Raw genomic sequence first — 15,098 nt, forward strand, 5'->3', positions numbered from 1 at the left:
CTAGTACTACCTCAGTAGCGCCGTGGTCCTGTGGTTAGCGTGAGCAGTTGTGGAGCCAGAGGTCCTAGGTTCGAGTCCCTCTCCTACTGATAATTTTAATTTTTTATTTTCAGACAATTATCAAAGTTCAGGCACACACACACAATCAACTTCGCTCTCCAAAATTCCAGGACATGTTCAGATTTGCTTGGACATATGCAGGATTTCACGGTCTACATATCTAAAAATTTGAAAACGTTAAAAACATATGTTTTGACAGAGCACAGGGAAAACTGTGCGACTGTTGCAGTCATTTGTTGCAGTTTATGTGACAAACTCTTATGTTTTCATCACTTTTTTGGGAGTGATTATCACATCCACAAGAAAACCTAAATCGGGCAAGGTAAAAGAATCTTTTTACCCATTCGCCAAGTGTACAAGTTAGGTGGGTCGACAACATGTTCCTGTCATGTGACGCACATGCCGTCACCAGTGTGGTATAGAATATATCAGACGTGTTTTCCTGTGGAGGAATCGGTTGACCTACGACCTTGCGATCAAATGTTTTCGGTTCCCATTGGAGAGGCACGCCCTTTCGTCTACTAATCGCACGGTTTTGCGGTGCGGTCGCAAAACACTGACACTAAACTTATTACAGTGAACAGAGACGTCAATGAACGAACGGACAGATCATAACTGCGAAAATAAGGAAATCAAATTTTTCACTCAAGCGAGGACTTGAACCAATGATCTCTCGTTCCACTGCTGCTCACGCTAACCACGGGACCACGGCGCTCCTGATCTCACACTGTCCTTGATGTTGCATATGTTGCACACAGACTACTCAGTTTGTATATTTTGCTTATTTTTTTTTGTAGTTCTACACAACTTCTTCCTGTTTTTTTTATTGATCTGTGTTCAGTTTTTCAAGGCCTATCCACTGTGCCAACTTATAACTAAATCTGAGGGGGTGCGATGGGGAGGTTCCCTTGTAAGCAGTATACGTATCTTCATGACACGTATCTAGTTAGTTGAAATAATCACCCATGTGAAGCAGCAAAAGAGAGTGGGTAGGAGGAGTAAATGATGACAGTCATTACACAAATTTTTCAGAATAATGGATACACTCCGCATTAGACAACCTCAAGACTTTTTTACAGATTTTATGCGTGCCGGAATAGTCGCATACAAGTGGTAATTTTTTTCCAGAATAAATCTATAAATTCATCATGAGCAGAGTATAGTTCAGTGATGATGAGAGAAGAAATCTTCCTATACACCCCTGTAATGCTCAATTAGGGTGCTGGGCGGAGCTGGAAACGTACTGCAGTTCTCCCGTGTGCTCTTATAACTACATCTGTGCATAAAGGCATTGCCAATTTCGTAGACTGTATCTTGTAATGGAACAAAAAGTGTGTGATATGGTGGATAACTCTTGGACACGAAACAGCGCACAATTTAGGTCCAATGCTGTCTTTATAATTAAATTCAGGAATTCAGAAATATCTCATTTTGCTTTAAAATGACCACATCTCGCCACTGTTCTCGGTGTAAGTCAAAGAGGTGCACCAGTTTGCATCACGAATGACTGGCCAACTGCTCTGTCGAATAAGCTCTGCACTGCCAGAGTGTTGACTTCCCCACGGTAACAAACAACAGTGGCACTACGGGAATGATCCGAGGGATCTCACTGGGACAATATCCTCTGGTAAATTTGTATTCTGATTATTCTGAAAGCAGGCGGTGTACTTTCTTCCAACGATGCATTCTATATCAAATGAAGGTATATATTAAAATATTAATGAATGAGCTGTTCGTCATCATTTAATCAAAACGCATCTGAAAAGTATTTGAAACGTAGCAAGCTGTATTTATTAGCAAGCTAGCAACATTTTTATTTAATGTAAACCTTACTTGCTTGTATAAATGATGTTTCCTTCTTATAAGCGACAAATCCTAAGTTTCGAAGCCTAGCATTGTCAATATTTGTTAAACTGATCGCTACCCTTTCGAACTATTTCCGGACGCCGAAATGTTGTATGTTAAAGTATTTGTGACATGAAGCTGCATGTTTAGCCAGGATGACAGAGGTAGGAGCTTTAAGCTGGAAAGCCGATTGAAAATCCACTTCTTCACCGGAACTCCACAGAAACAAGTACCTCCAGCTTATTTACAAATTTTGTAAAGTATTTTCAGGTGAGTATCCGAATAACACCAACAACATGTTTGGCATTATTTATTGTGTTATTCTTGTATATCTTTTTGTCAGTATTCGAATATTATGTTTTCTGTTGCATATGCTTGCACTTCACAGTAAACTTGCTAGCATACAAGTGCTGTCGCATCGGAGGGAGTGGTATCAGTGAAACTAAATAACTAGAGGCAGAACCTAAGTTAAACCGTAAACAATGAATGTCGAGCTGAACCTTAGAGCGTTAGGACCTGTATTCTCATGGCAAGAGAACTGGAGTTAACACAATAATCACACGACATATGTGAAAACAACCACATTCTATAATTCTTTAAATGTAAGGCTGCGTATAAGGAAACTGGTTGGACTAAAGGGTTACGTTAACGAGTGCTACGGCTGACGTACGTGAGCTACTTTCTGGGTCTCGAATTCAACTGTTTTTGATGTAACTACGGAATATAATCCAGCCAAAGAGACCTTAGAAAAACGCGTGTTAGGTTGGGGCGAATAATATGAATTTGACATAATTCTGTTTTCATTAAGGGGTATAGTTAAACTATAAAACTTTAAATTTCATTGAAGTAATTATACCGGTACAGTCAACCTTACGCATGAATCGTGCTATACTGATATCTCTTGGTAATGTATTCGTTAATGAAGTGAACTTTAATTTTTAATATTTGAGTATATAAGTCCAATAGTCAAAGCCTGAGATTTTTCAGAGGAACATTGGAATCAAATTTCTGATTTTCATGAACCTCGTCAGGTTTTAACATACATAAGTCGTAATGTCTTTTTCTTTTTTCCCCTCAAGTTTTGATGTGTCCAAATTCACGTTAGCACTGTTGATTGTAACAGTTGATACAACATACCTTCAACATCGGCCATGGTAGTTCCGAGACTAGCGTAGGAAGAACAGAAAGTCAGTGTTGGTTTGACGGTTTGCCACTGGTTTTGAAGGCTTCCTGCTTGGTCACTGCAAGCTGCAATAGAAAAAAAATGCATGAGATGGTTATTGTTGAAGTGAACGATCTTAAAATTTACAGTTATTCATTCATTTCACTGATATCATCATGAAACTCAAACGGATGAAAATGTAATTACTGTCAAATGAATAATTAGCTTCTGAATCAATTCCTGGATTCAACGTGTAAGTATTAAATCACTGAAGACAATGTCATATTACTATTCCTTAATCTTTCGCATTAGACTGATCTATCACAAACAAAAATAAAAAGGAATTAACAAAATAACACCATGGTTCTACCTACAAACGATTAAAATCTCCATTTCTATACAGAGTCTGTCTTTTACTGCTTGAATATGATATTAGATTTACGCTGGTTGCTATGGCGACTCGTCAATAGCGACCGTTACATAGGTGCGATTACAACATTCGCAATGTTCGTGACGTCGTTTTCCAGCGATGAAATGTGAATGAAGTTCGTCCTCTCGACGATTAGCGTCGCTGCTGTCGTGGCTATTTGAGCAACAATCGCAACTGCGTTAGAAAAGAAACTGATAATCTTTGTAAGTTCTCCCGTTCACAGTTGTACTGTATCCGTAAAGAAAAGCTACTGGTTAATCTCATATAGATTACTGCTCAGAGCGATGTTACTCGCTAGCGCTAATTACTCATCTTCAAGTTTTTCCAAGTTTTCAATAAACTTGTGTTGCTTCAGTTAATATTTCAGTTAGTGATGTTAACGATCCGATTATATTCGTGAGGATATGATACGGAAGTAACTGTAGAGCTATCAAGATCTTGATTATTTTATCACTCTCTTTGATTCAAGTGGTTTTTCTCTGCATGCTGATAGCATCGTGCAGGTTCCACTGAGGTCAAACAATCACGCACGAAGCAGCTGCAACCCGATGGAAATTGATAAGTTTAAATAAAATGTTAAAAACAATTATAATCCCTTCATTTCTCTTGAAATAAACTTTAAGTTCAATATCTTCTTCGAGTGGAATTCAGAATTTCATTATAAGTTCTACGTGTGTGAAGATGATACACGGTTAATAAATGGTTCAAATGGCTCTGAGCACTATGGGACTTAACTGCTACGGTCATCAGTCCCCTAGAACTTAGAACTACTTAAACCTAACTAACCTAAGGACAGCACACAACACCCAGCCATCACGAGGCAGAGAAAATCCCTGACCCCGCCGGGAATCGAACCCGGGCGTGGGAAGCGAGACACGGTTAATACTGAGGAAGTTTACACAGAGGTTAATAGGAAAATACTGCTCTTTAAATTTCGAGAACACCTAGTTCGTGAGGTATCAAGTAATACTTTACTTCGCCATGTGCATATCGCATAATAACTGCGATGACAGAGCAGGAGAAATTCTGGCGCATACATTTGATATACGGTGTTTGCTGTGCAACTTTCGATAAGGGAGTGCGAAAGGAAGCTGCCACTGATTGAGGTACGTTTTAAGTAGCATGTCAGATACATTACGGCTAATGATGAGAATGACAGGGCTATCGCTTTTACGGCTGAACTGTTATGTAGGCCTAAACAGGAGCGCGGTACTCTGCTGACAGTTGTAAATTATAGCGAGTAAACGTGCTTTCTTGGCAGTTAGCTCGCCTTGGAGAATAGTCATTCTCTCATCGATGTAGATCCACCCCAAGATCATCCTGCTGCAGATTGTGGATAGGAAGTAAAAAGTTTTGAACGAAGTATGGAGTAAATGCCACTGATAATTGTAGTAATGAAGTAAAACGCAGTTCTAGTAAAGAACGATGGCACGAGAAGAGAACGCAGCACTGAACTTTAACAGATCAAAAACTGAAAGTAAAGGAACTAAATCTCACAGTTAAGGCTGGCATCTCAAAACATACGAATAAGATGTGTGTAACGACTGATGATTGTGACGTTCCCGTTGTAATCCAGACCTATCAGAAAGAGAGTCCTTCCTCGAGGGAATCTGTATTCAGCTCGTAGCCAAGGGAAACTCTTTTCGGGAGACAAGTTAATCAGTCGCTCATCCACGTAACCTGTCGTTAGAACGTTCTGTAATCCTGCTATCGACGTAGGAAGTCTGAAGTATAAACCTGTTTTTCATGGACAGTTGAAGGAAAACAACCGATAGAATAACGACAAGGAGATTACAACAGATTTAGGAATTTCTCAATTTTATGACGACGGCAAAGGAAGACAGATAATGGGAATAACAACCAAGAAATGACGTCGTGAACCTTTATAAATCAAAACTGTCTGCCGCAGTGATACAGGAACAAGAATTTTAGCTTTGCCCATATTGTGTTCTAGTAACAAGGCCAAGTAGATGCAGATCTTTATTGGAGCAGAATATTTCTCTTACTCTGCTAGATTCCACAGATGTTCTTCTATGCTCAAATTATGACCCTACCCAAAAATTACAAGTGTAGAGGGCAATCTGAAATTTAAAATTTTAGAGCTGCTTGCTGTCCATGAAGCCGTGGGAACGGTCTATCTGCTTCTGTTCTGAAATTGCTCCATAAATGTTTTCCTACATGTGATAATTTTTGTTGTTGTTTTCACACTATTTGGACACTATCAAAGAGTCCCAGTAGAGTGACTACTACTGCATCGTAATTAGTTCATAATGCTGAAACGACCATTCTGAAGAGTCGGGGCACACAAAGAGCAGCGTTCTTTTTAGCATCGTGTGTTTATTTATCTGCTGAGGCAGTGGCATTCGTTAATAAAATGAGATATTTTTTAACATCTGATATTTCTTGAAAAAAAGAACAAAACTGTTATGTAATACCAGATAAACAATGTAATTACGTCCTCATAACGTAATTTGTGTCGAAGTGGGCAAGAAACAGTGCAGCTACACTAGCTCTCACAACAATGCACTCATTAGGATGAGACGTGAGGCCAATACCATGGAAAAGCATCTTGAAACGTTCGCGAGTAAATCTCATGCAACTACCACCATAAATCGTCGTGAACACTGCTTGTCATCAACCAGTGACGCAATGGAAGCAAAAGGTATCTTCCTATGTACAGATTGTCCTCGCTCGTAAGTCAACACTTGGCTTCATTAACATAGTTCCAGCGCCACTGTACAATGTGTACTCGGTCGCTGAGGTGAAACTTTAGTATGGCCGTTGACTACCAGTTACAGCAAATTGCCTGGTTACCTTAGCGAAGAATTTCACTCTAAGCTCTTTCTAGCGTTAAGTCATTTTACTTCTGTTTTCAACAGTCAACGAATGCCTTTGAAGGAAGCACATCGCACCCTTTTGAAGTTCTCCAGTTGCATTTATAACTCACTAGGTTAAAACATGGAAGTTATATCTAGATTCCAGAAACCCTGTGTTTGCCTTTAAATACACTAGTAAAAAATCTTGTTGATCATGAAATGATAAGCACATCGGAGCCTTAATTAGAAAATATAGCTCCGTCTCCAACGACTTGTCCACTCGTAAAAGCGGTGTCCTTGTGTCAGGGATTTTGGATGAGTTCCGCTACGACACAAAGTAAGTTTTAATCTGTCACGGCGGAGGTTCATTTCAGCACTGTCTCTTTGCGAGTGAGAGGTTTCATTTTAGTTGGAGAAGATGGATTTCCTTCAAAGAGAAGATGAAGATGTTTGTCTCTTTCTTTTGAGAGTTCTTTCCCAGCGAAATGGGAGGAGTTCACGAATTCCACACTAATGGTGACTAGTTTGAGATCTCTACTGTGTAACACGTACCCGGTAGCATCACTACTTTCACGGGTACCACTATTAAATAATAAAACTAATCACTGCAGCCACTATGTCCCGTCGCAGTACATTTTTCATAAGAAACTGGTCATATGAAAGGTCACTTATACTGTGCACAGTTTGATAGTACTACTGTCTTTCTAAACCTCGAGAAATGACTCGTTTTAACACAGCACAACGAAATTTTTCGGATTACTGAATGAAGTGAGTGCAGTATGTTTAGTTAATTTGTTTCTCTGAAACTCGTAAAAAACTAGATACTGTAACTGAATTACACTACCTTACTAAAAATAGACTACTTTTACCAGTATACGAAGTCTATTACTAATGTGCTTCAGAGATCAATGTTACTGAAAAACCCTTAAAGGAATTAATAGCGTGTATCACCAATAATTTGGGTAGTGGAATCTTTCTATAGACCTCCTCTGCAACTCGTAGGCTTGATGTACTACAAAAGGGAAGTAATTTCAAAAGATATGACAAAATTATCGATATGAGAACAGAATGAACTGACAATAAAAATAGCAAAACTCGTAGACACGAGAAATTCAATAAAGAAAATGCTTCAAAAGAGCTGCACGCAATGAATACAATACTCTTAAAAATATAAATAATAAGTTGAGGACACGTAATGCACTAAAAGTGAAATCAGATAAGGGTAATACTGTGGTTGGTATGAAACACGAAAATTATGTAGGAAAGTGCTGACTTCTTGAAAAATAACAATGTCACAACTATATAGCACAACCCAGATAACAGATTTAATGCTAAGTTCAAAAAAACGTTGAAAAATTGTCAAGAGCTCAAGATAAGAAACAATTAAGTCAATCGGCTTTTGAGCCTAACAGTAAGTGATAACGACAACGCCATACTTTTGAGGTGTGTACGAAACTACGACGACAGATGTCATTATTAACAATCATAACTGTATCCCAAATTCACATAAACTTGTTTGGTAAATAAAACTGCCTTTTCCTGCTGGTAGTTACTTTATTTATCCCATACGCGTTTCGCCTTCTCCTATTCTAAGACATCGTCAGTGGGACCTATAACGATACAGTTTCGTTAGTTATAGATTATCAAATAGTTAACTTCGAGATTTTCTGCAAAAAAAAGAAATTACTTACGATTTGCTGATCTGCGTTTCCTCACATCTGTTCTGGAGGCCGCACTAGCACTGCCATACAATCACATCTTTGTGTTCTCGCCTTCCACACTAATAGTCCACCACAAAAAAGAGTGAGAAACATGGTGAACAGTGTGTGGAAGGCGAGAACACAAAGATGTAATTGTATGGCAGTGATAAAAGTGCTAGTGCGACCTCCAGACTAGATGTGAGGAAATGCAGATCAGCAAATCGTAAGTAGTTACTTTTTTTACCGAAAATCCCAAAGTGAACTGTTTGATAATCTATAACTAACAAAACTGTATCGCTATAGATCCCACTTCTGATGCCTTAGAACAGGAGAAGGCGAAACGCGTGTGGGATAAATAAAGTAACTTGCAGCAGGAAAAGGCAGTTTTCTTTACAAAACAAGTACTTATGTACTTGCTGCGGAGGATGGCCACACAAACAAACTTGTCATATAAAGTTATGTTCTTCAAATCAATGATCAAACGCATTACGAACATACCACTCGGCACTGACGCATAAAGCAGAACAAATAGAAAATGCCATGAAAATTCTGCACTGTATATCTAAGGGAACCATAATGAATATTTTGGAAGTACTCTAATTTCCAGACAAAATTGTTAATCAACATACAGAAGTAAAGAACATGCAATATTTAGAAAACTTTATTGACTTCGTAAAAATGAGAGGATCATTTTCAGCGCTTCACATACAAAAAAAAATATAAAAAAAATAAATAAAATAAAAAAAACCATTAGAGCTCTCAACACCAATTATGTATCTACTTAGTACACGAAAGCATAGAGTAATACGATCTTTGTACGTAGCTGTTACCACTGAGACTTCGCGAACATGAATTTTAAATTCACTGTAAACGTGTACGTGTCAGTAGAGTGGACTGTGCTGTCAAAGGAACGTAAGTGCAAGAAAGTGCACACAATACATGAAGGGCTTATTTCAATAGTGGTACAAGTCCATTTTTGTTCATTCTGAGATACAGAGTCCTAAAGTTAAATTTGTGCTGAAAAATCTGCTGTTGAGATACCAGAAATATTCAAGTATATATTCAAATATACAAGTATATATATATATAAATCTGCAGTTGAGATACCAGAAATATTCAAGTATATGTACTTGAATACTTCTGGTATCTCAGCTACAGATTTTTCAGCGCTCATTCAACTTTAGGACTCTATATCTCAGAATGCACAAAAATGGACGTGTACCACTATTGAAATAGGCCCTTCACATAATGTTCGGACAAGCTTCAACATCATGGAAACTGATCAATCTCAACAGATGTTCCAAGACACTATAATGTGTGACTTTAAAATATAAATACGTACCAAAATAGATGTAAGCCATCTAACTTTTATCTTGAAAATGTTATACGAAAAAACTATATATCGTATATTCCATGATTGCTTGAAAACGCCAAACTTCCGAAATGAGAATCGTCGTATGTAAATAACGAACTAATAAAATCAATGTGCAGCAGAAAACGGGAAAATAATTAATATGTCAATAGGGAAGTAATTACGACTTAAGGAATGGTGGAGGGGATATGCGGAATATTATACTCGTATCGTGCAGATCAGTCACTAACAGTCTTGGCTGAAGTACTATACTGTGAAATGTCAAAGGTAATGGTCTCCAATGAACATGAATATTCTTAACACATATGGTCAATGGTTGAAGGCACACAATCAAATACGTGGCCACATCTCACCAAAGGCGAAATCTGAACATCGCATCAGACTGATAAATCGTTTGACAACTGCAAGTACATAAAACACCAACTATGAGACAAAGAGACAAAGAAAAAACAGCACGGAAAAGGAAACAGATGGAATTTTCATGTGGGCCCGGATACGACTTACTACCAATCAACTGTCAGATAATTTGCATTAAAAAAAAAGAAAAAAAGAAGGAAAACCTGGCATGCGGGTACTATCTAACCAAAAAGCCCACGTCGTTAATTTTGTCAGATTATAAATTTAATTTCTCGCCTACCTACAGAAAAGGTTTTATTGAAGCAAATAAAAAAAACGCATGAACAGATCCTCAACATTCGACAAATAACTGAGAAGTCGCGAGAGTTCTCTACTCCTGCTTTAATCTGCTTCCTTGACTACAGGAAAGCCTTTTGACTGTGTTGTCTGGGAAAAGTTGTGGCAGGTACTGACAGAAGTTCTGTGTCGCAGCACACTTAATAGCACTGATCAGAAGACCATACAACAAACACCTCGCAGATGTGAAGACAAGTGCTGCCATGTCTGATTGCTTCAGTGTACCAGAAGGTGACAGGCAGCGTTGTGTCCTATTCCCCCCACCGCAACTGTATAACATCTATTCAGAACATTTTATTAAGAATGCTCTTGATTGTTAGCATCTCGGTTGGTAGTAGAACTATTAGCAACCTCTGATTTGCTGACGTCACCAAGCTTTTACCCTACAGCGGAGATGAACTTGTTAATCTGCTATCAATAATAAGTGACATTAGTGTATCATATGGATTAGACAGCAATCCCAACGAGTCCAAACTCATGATAACTGATCGAGGAGCACAGATCCAACTCTCAGGCCGATTAAAGGAACTGGAAGTCTGTTCTTTCACCTATCATAGATCAACAGATGAGATAGCAAGACGGATGACGCGAGGCCGAACGGCTATGAAGGAGCTCACCAAGATGTGGTTGAACAGAGTGATAACGAACTGCATCAAGGTCTGGCTTGTCCAGACAATCATATTTTCCGTCTTCATTTATGGTTACACGTTACGAACTCTCAAGGCCAGAGACTAGCAGCACGTTGACGCATTTGAACTTTGGTACTGGCGTGAGGAATGTTAACCAGTGGAGTCACAATCCTTCACGGGAATGCACGTCCGCATGCAGTGGAAGTGACATAGGACTCGCTTCAGTGGTTTCAGAGAGAAATGTTTCAACATTCGCCATACAGTCTGGACATAGCTCCCCAAATTGAAAGATTCTTTTAGTGGACAACACTATTGAAGTGATGAGGAACTTAATCCAGATGACACTATGATTATTCCAGAAGGATTGTATGCACATAAATACAATAATTAAAATAACTAACATTGTTGGAGTTGTAAAACTTTTCTTATTATGGATGAAAAGGGCACAATACGTCTTGTCTGATACTGTGAGGAATAAAAAAAACATTTTTGGTGTTTCTGTTACTCACAGCAGATGTATTAAATTTATTGAAAATCGTTCTCTGCATGAAGTAGTTTATGTCTTTAGATGCAGCAGAAGCAGTTTAACACTTGATCATATCGTCGTTTGATAGGCGAAATGATCGCCAAATCTAAGAATGGAAATTAATGTCCCAGTGTACATTGTGCCAATAAGCAAAAAATACAGCGTGTCCTAGTTCAGTCAGGACTGTAGCTATGGAAAATAGAAGTCATGGAAATTGTTTACCGAATCACTGTATTTATTCAAAATAGTCTCCCCCTGAATCAATACACAGCTGAGAACGTTTTAAAAGTGTTTTGAAAATGAACTGTAGCCCTTTTTTGGAATTGCATCTAGTACTGAAGTATAATTTTCTTGGCTGTCCTCAATTCCGACATAGCGGTGCCCTTCCATTGCCGACTTCGATTTGGCGAACAACTAGAAGCTGGCTGGGGCCAAATCCAGCCAACATAACGCGTGATCCACGACTGTGGTCCGTTTGCTGGCCAGAAACTCGTGCACGATCTTCGTTTTGTGGGATGGGGCATTGTCGTGGAACAGCGACCAGGAACCTGCCTCTTGCTATTGGAGTCTAATTTGACGAACTGTCGAGCACAAACACAAAACTTAACACACAACTTCATGTTGCCTCGCCACTGTCATTTTCCGACGAGTATGTCTTGTAGTTACATTCACGGTCAGAGGCCTGCTACAGTGATGCTAGCGCTTTGACCTTTTACACGATTGTTACTGGAACTTCAAGGATTGTAGCGCCGCAACCCGCCACGAGTTCGGAATTTCACACAATCAGTCCCAAATGGACTGGAACGCACTTTGTACCATGAATGCTGCGTTACTCAGAGGAGGACACAACTTAAAAATGACTAATAAAATTTGCAACGATGTATTGCATTGTAAAAAGCTTTTAACTTTTAATGTCAGCTTCTCCAATTTTTACGCTAACATTTGGGTAGATAGTTACAGGCAACAAGCATTCTGCCACTATCCGCAGTTGAAAAAATACGAAGTCATGTGGTTATTTTCCTGCACTGGTTGCGCATTTCGAAACGGAAGTAACAGTAGTTTTAAGTCCTGTTCAATAACGTCATCAGAGTCCTAAAGCATACATTGCACAAGAATGAGCAATAAATTGTCATTTGTTTTGCGTATAATAAAAACAGTGCAAACCCAAATCTGGATTACCGAACGCAAATCTGTAAATCTGTATCACGTTCAATGTTGAGTTGACATTTTGTTTTGGCATATGGTTTAGTGCATACTGACACTGAACTCTATTTCCGAAGTCGTAAGTTTGAGTATGAAAATGGTAAGACACAAAACATGGTATATGAAATATAATAATTAAAAAATTATTAAGCTATCTTTTGTAAGGCATGATTCGAAAAGTGTACTGTTATCAAGGACACGTGCCAGACTGATTTATTTTATTAATAAATATGGCGCTTCTTGACTGTATGGGGAAGGTAAAAATGATGAGAAGCATCTATTATTTCTCTTTGTTGGGTAGGAAGGAGAGAAAAAATCTGACGAAGAGAAAACCAAAAGTCATTCGTTATACATATTTTGCAGATTTGGCCCCTTGTGTTTACTTTGAAAGATGCTCATCAGAGAGTCACTTTTCAAATTATTCGCTTTATGCGAGTTTTGAGTGATTAAGCGTTACAAAGTCGTTCTTTACCTTCTTGATTGCTAAGTGTACCACAATGTATGGCTGATAAAGTGAACGTAGGGTGCAAGGCGTTATTTTGGAGGCCAGCGTGGGCAGAGTTGCGTGTTAGCGTGCGCCGTTCAATAGGAGACGAAAATTTATTTCATTCTGTTTCCGTCTTGCTACGGATGACTGGTGCTTACTGCTTATTGGCTCTTGTCGACTTATGGACGATGTGTATTTGAGCCGAGGTTACGTTCCGATGGCCATTCTCTAGTTGTAGTTTGCAATAGAGCACGGCATGCCCTAGCTGCTTGACATAATATTTAACTTGCAAGGCTCTCAATTCTATAGATGGTAGGCCTTGTGTTCATATTTAACTTCCGTTTTTCAAAGAGACTGATCTTGTTCCACGCTCACGGTATAGTATCGGTATTTCACCTGTCTATCAATGAGGTTAGCCTACTTGTTTTGTTACACTTCCACTGATTTAATATTGCTTAAAATACACTACAAGAAAAAAAACAGACACCAGGAAGGAGTTATCCGAATAGGAAAGGAATTGGTGGATGTGATGGAAATGTACAGACAAACAAGTGATTACGATTTCAGAAAAATTGAATGATTTATTCAAGAGAAACAGCTTCAGAAATTGAGCAAGCCAATAACACGTTGATCCACCTCTGACCCTTACGGAAGTAGTCATTCTGTGTGGCATTGATTGATAGAGTTGCCGGAGGTCATCCCGCGGTATGTCGTGTCAAATGCTGTCCAATTGGAGCAGTAGATCGTCAAAGACCCGAGTTGGTTGGAGGACCCTGCCCATAGTTCTCCAAAGGTGCTCAATTGGGAAGAGATCCGACGACCTTGCTGGGCAAGGTAGGGATTGACAAGCATGAAGACAAGCCTTAAAAACCATCACGTGTGCGAGCGGGCATACTCCTGCTGAAAGCTAAGCCCGGGATGGCTTCTCTTGAAGGGCAACAAAACGAGGTGCAGAACATGGTCGATGTGCCGCTGTGCTGTAAGGATGCCGCGGATGTCAACCAAAGCGGTCCTGCTATGAAAGGAAACGTCACCCCAGACCACCAGTTCTGGTTGTCGGGTCGCATGGAGGGAGACAGGCAGGTTAGTATCCCACCGCCGTCTGGGGCGTCTCCAGTCACGTCTTCGGCCTGGAATCTCATGGACAGGAGTAGGATTGTCTTCAGTGATGAGTCTCGTTCCGAACTAAGCCTCAATGATCAGCGAAGACGTGTGTGGAGACCTCCCTTAAAGTGTATTCCGATTTGTATGGAGTTTTCTTTTGTTCTGAGCTTTTTACACCTCGTAAGCCGTCGTACGACAAGTATAAATTCATTGTTTGTCATTTATCAGTGATGTGCCTATTAACAATCCAGAATTCCACTAAAACATCTTTGATTTATTTTCCTCCCCCATTCACTTGTGAAATTAGCACAATATTTGCGTAGCAAACTTTTCCTTTATTCATTGTTATGACTGTACTTGATCTGAATACGAACTTGACAGCGAATTCTCTGTCAGCCGGGATGTTTCAATTTTTTTCATTCCTTTACAGCTTGTGTGATGAGTCAGCACTGTCAAGACTACGAGGCATCATAGTGTTCAAGACAATATTCGACGTAATTGTTATTTAATTCCCGTTTTTTTCCGATATACATTAGAGCTACAGTGTGGTGTTGTACTGCTTCACTGCACGTGATCTGTCTGCAAGAGAGTTCACGTCTACATTTCTTAGTCAGAATCATTTATAGTCGAGATCTTAGAGTCAGGTCCCACCCTCCGGGGTAGCCGAGAGTGCTAACGCGCTGCTCCCTGGACTCGGGTAGGCGCGCCGGCCCCAGATCGAATCCGCCCGGCGGATTACCGACGAGGGCCGGTGTGCCGGCCAGCCTGGATGTGGTTTTTAGGCGGTTTTCCACATCCCGCTAGGTGAATACCGGGCTGGTCCCCACGTTCCGTCTCAGTTACACGCGTCGCAGACATTTGAAACACGTTCGCACTATTTCACGATTTACACTAGATGCAGACAGCTGGGGTACACTGATTCCATCCCTGGGGGTACAGGGTGGCGGCAGGAAGTGCATCCGGCCACCCCTAAAACTAACCTTGCTAAATCCGTTCTAACCGCGCCGACCCTGCGATTGCTGTGGGACTATGGCGTAAGTGAAAGAAAGAAAGATTCTTAGAGTCATGTCC

General features: G+C 39.8%; 1 protein-coding gene across 1 annotated transcript in view; it reads right to left on the reverse strand.

Moving 5' to 3' along the window:
* The window catches only part of LOC124559675, a 766,753-nt gene that overhangs the window by 352,225 nt on the left and 399,430 nt on the right, over positions 1 to 15,098 (reverse strand). The window contains exon 3 of the mRNA XM_047130913.1: positions 3,043 to 3,153. The gene's annotated coding sequence lies outside the window, so the exon portion shown is untranslated. The remainder of the gene's footprint in view (positions 1 to 3,042; positions 3,154 to 15,098) is intronic.

Source organism: Schistocerca americana, chromosome 1 (assembly GCF_021461395.2).
Source record: "Schistocerca americana isolate TAMUIC-IGC-003095 chromosome 1, iqSchAmer2.1, whole genome shotgun sequence".
NCBI lineage: Eukaryota > Metazoa > Arthropoda > Insecta > Orthoptera > Acrididae > Schistocerca > Schistocerca americana.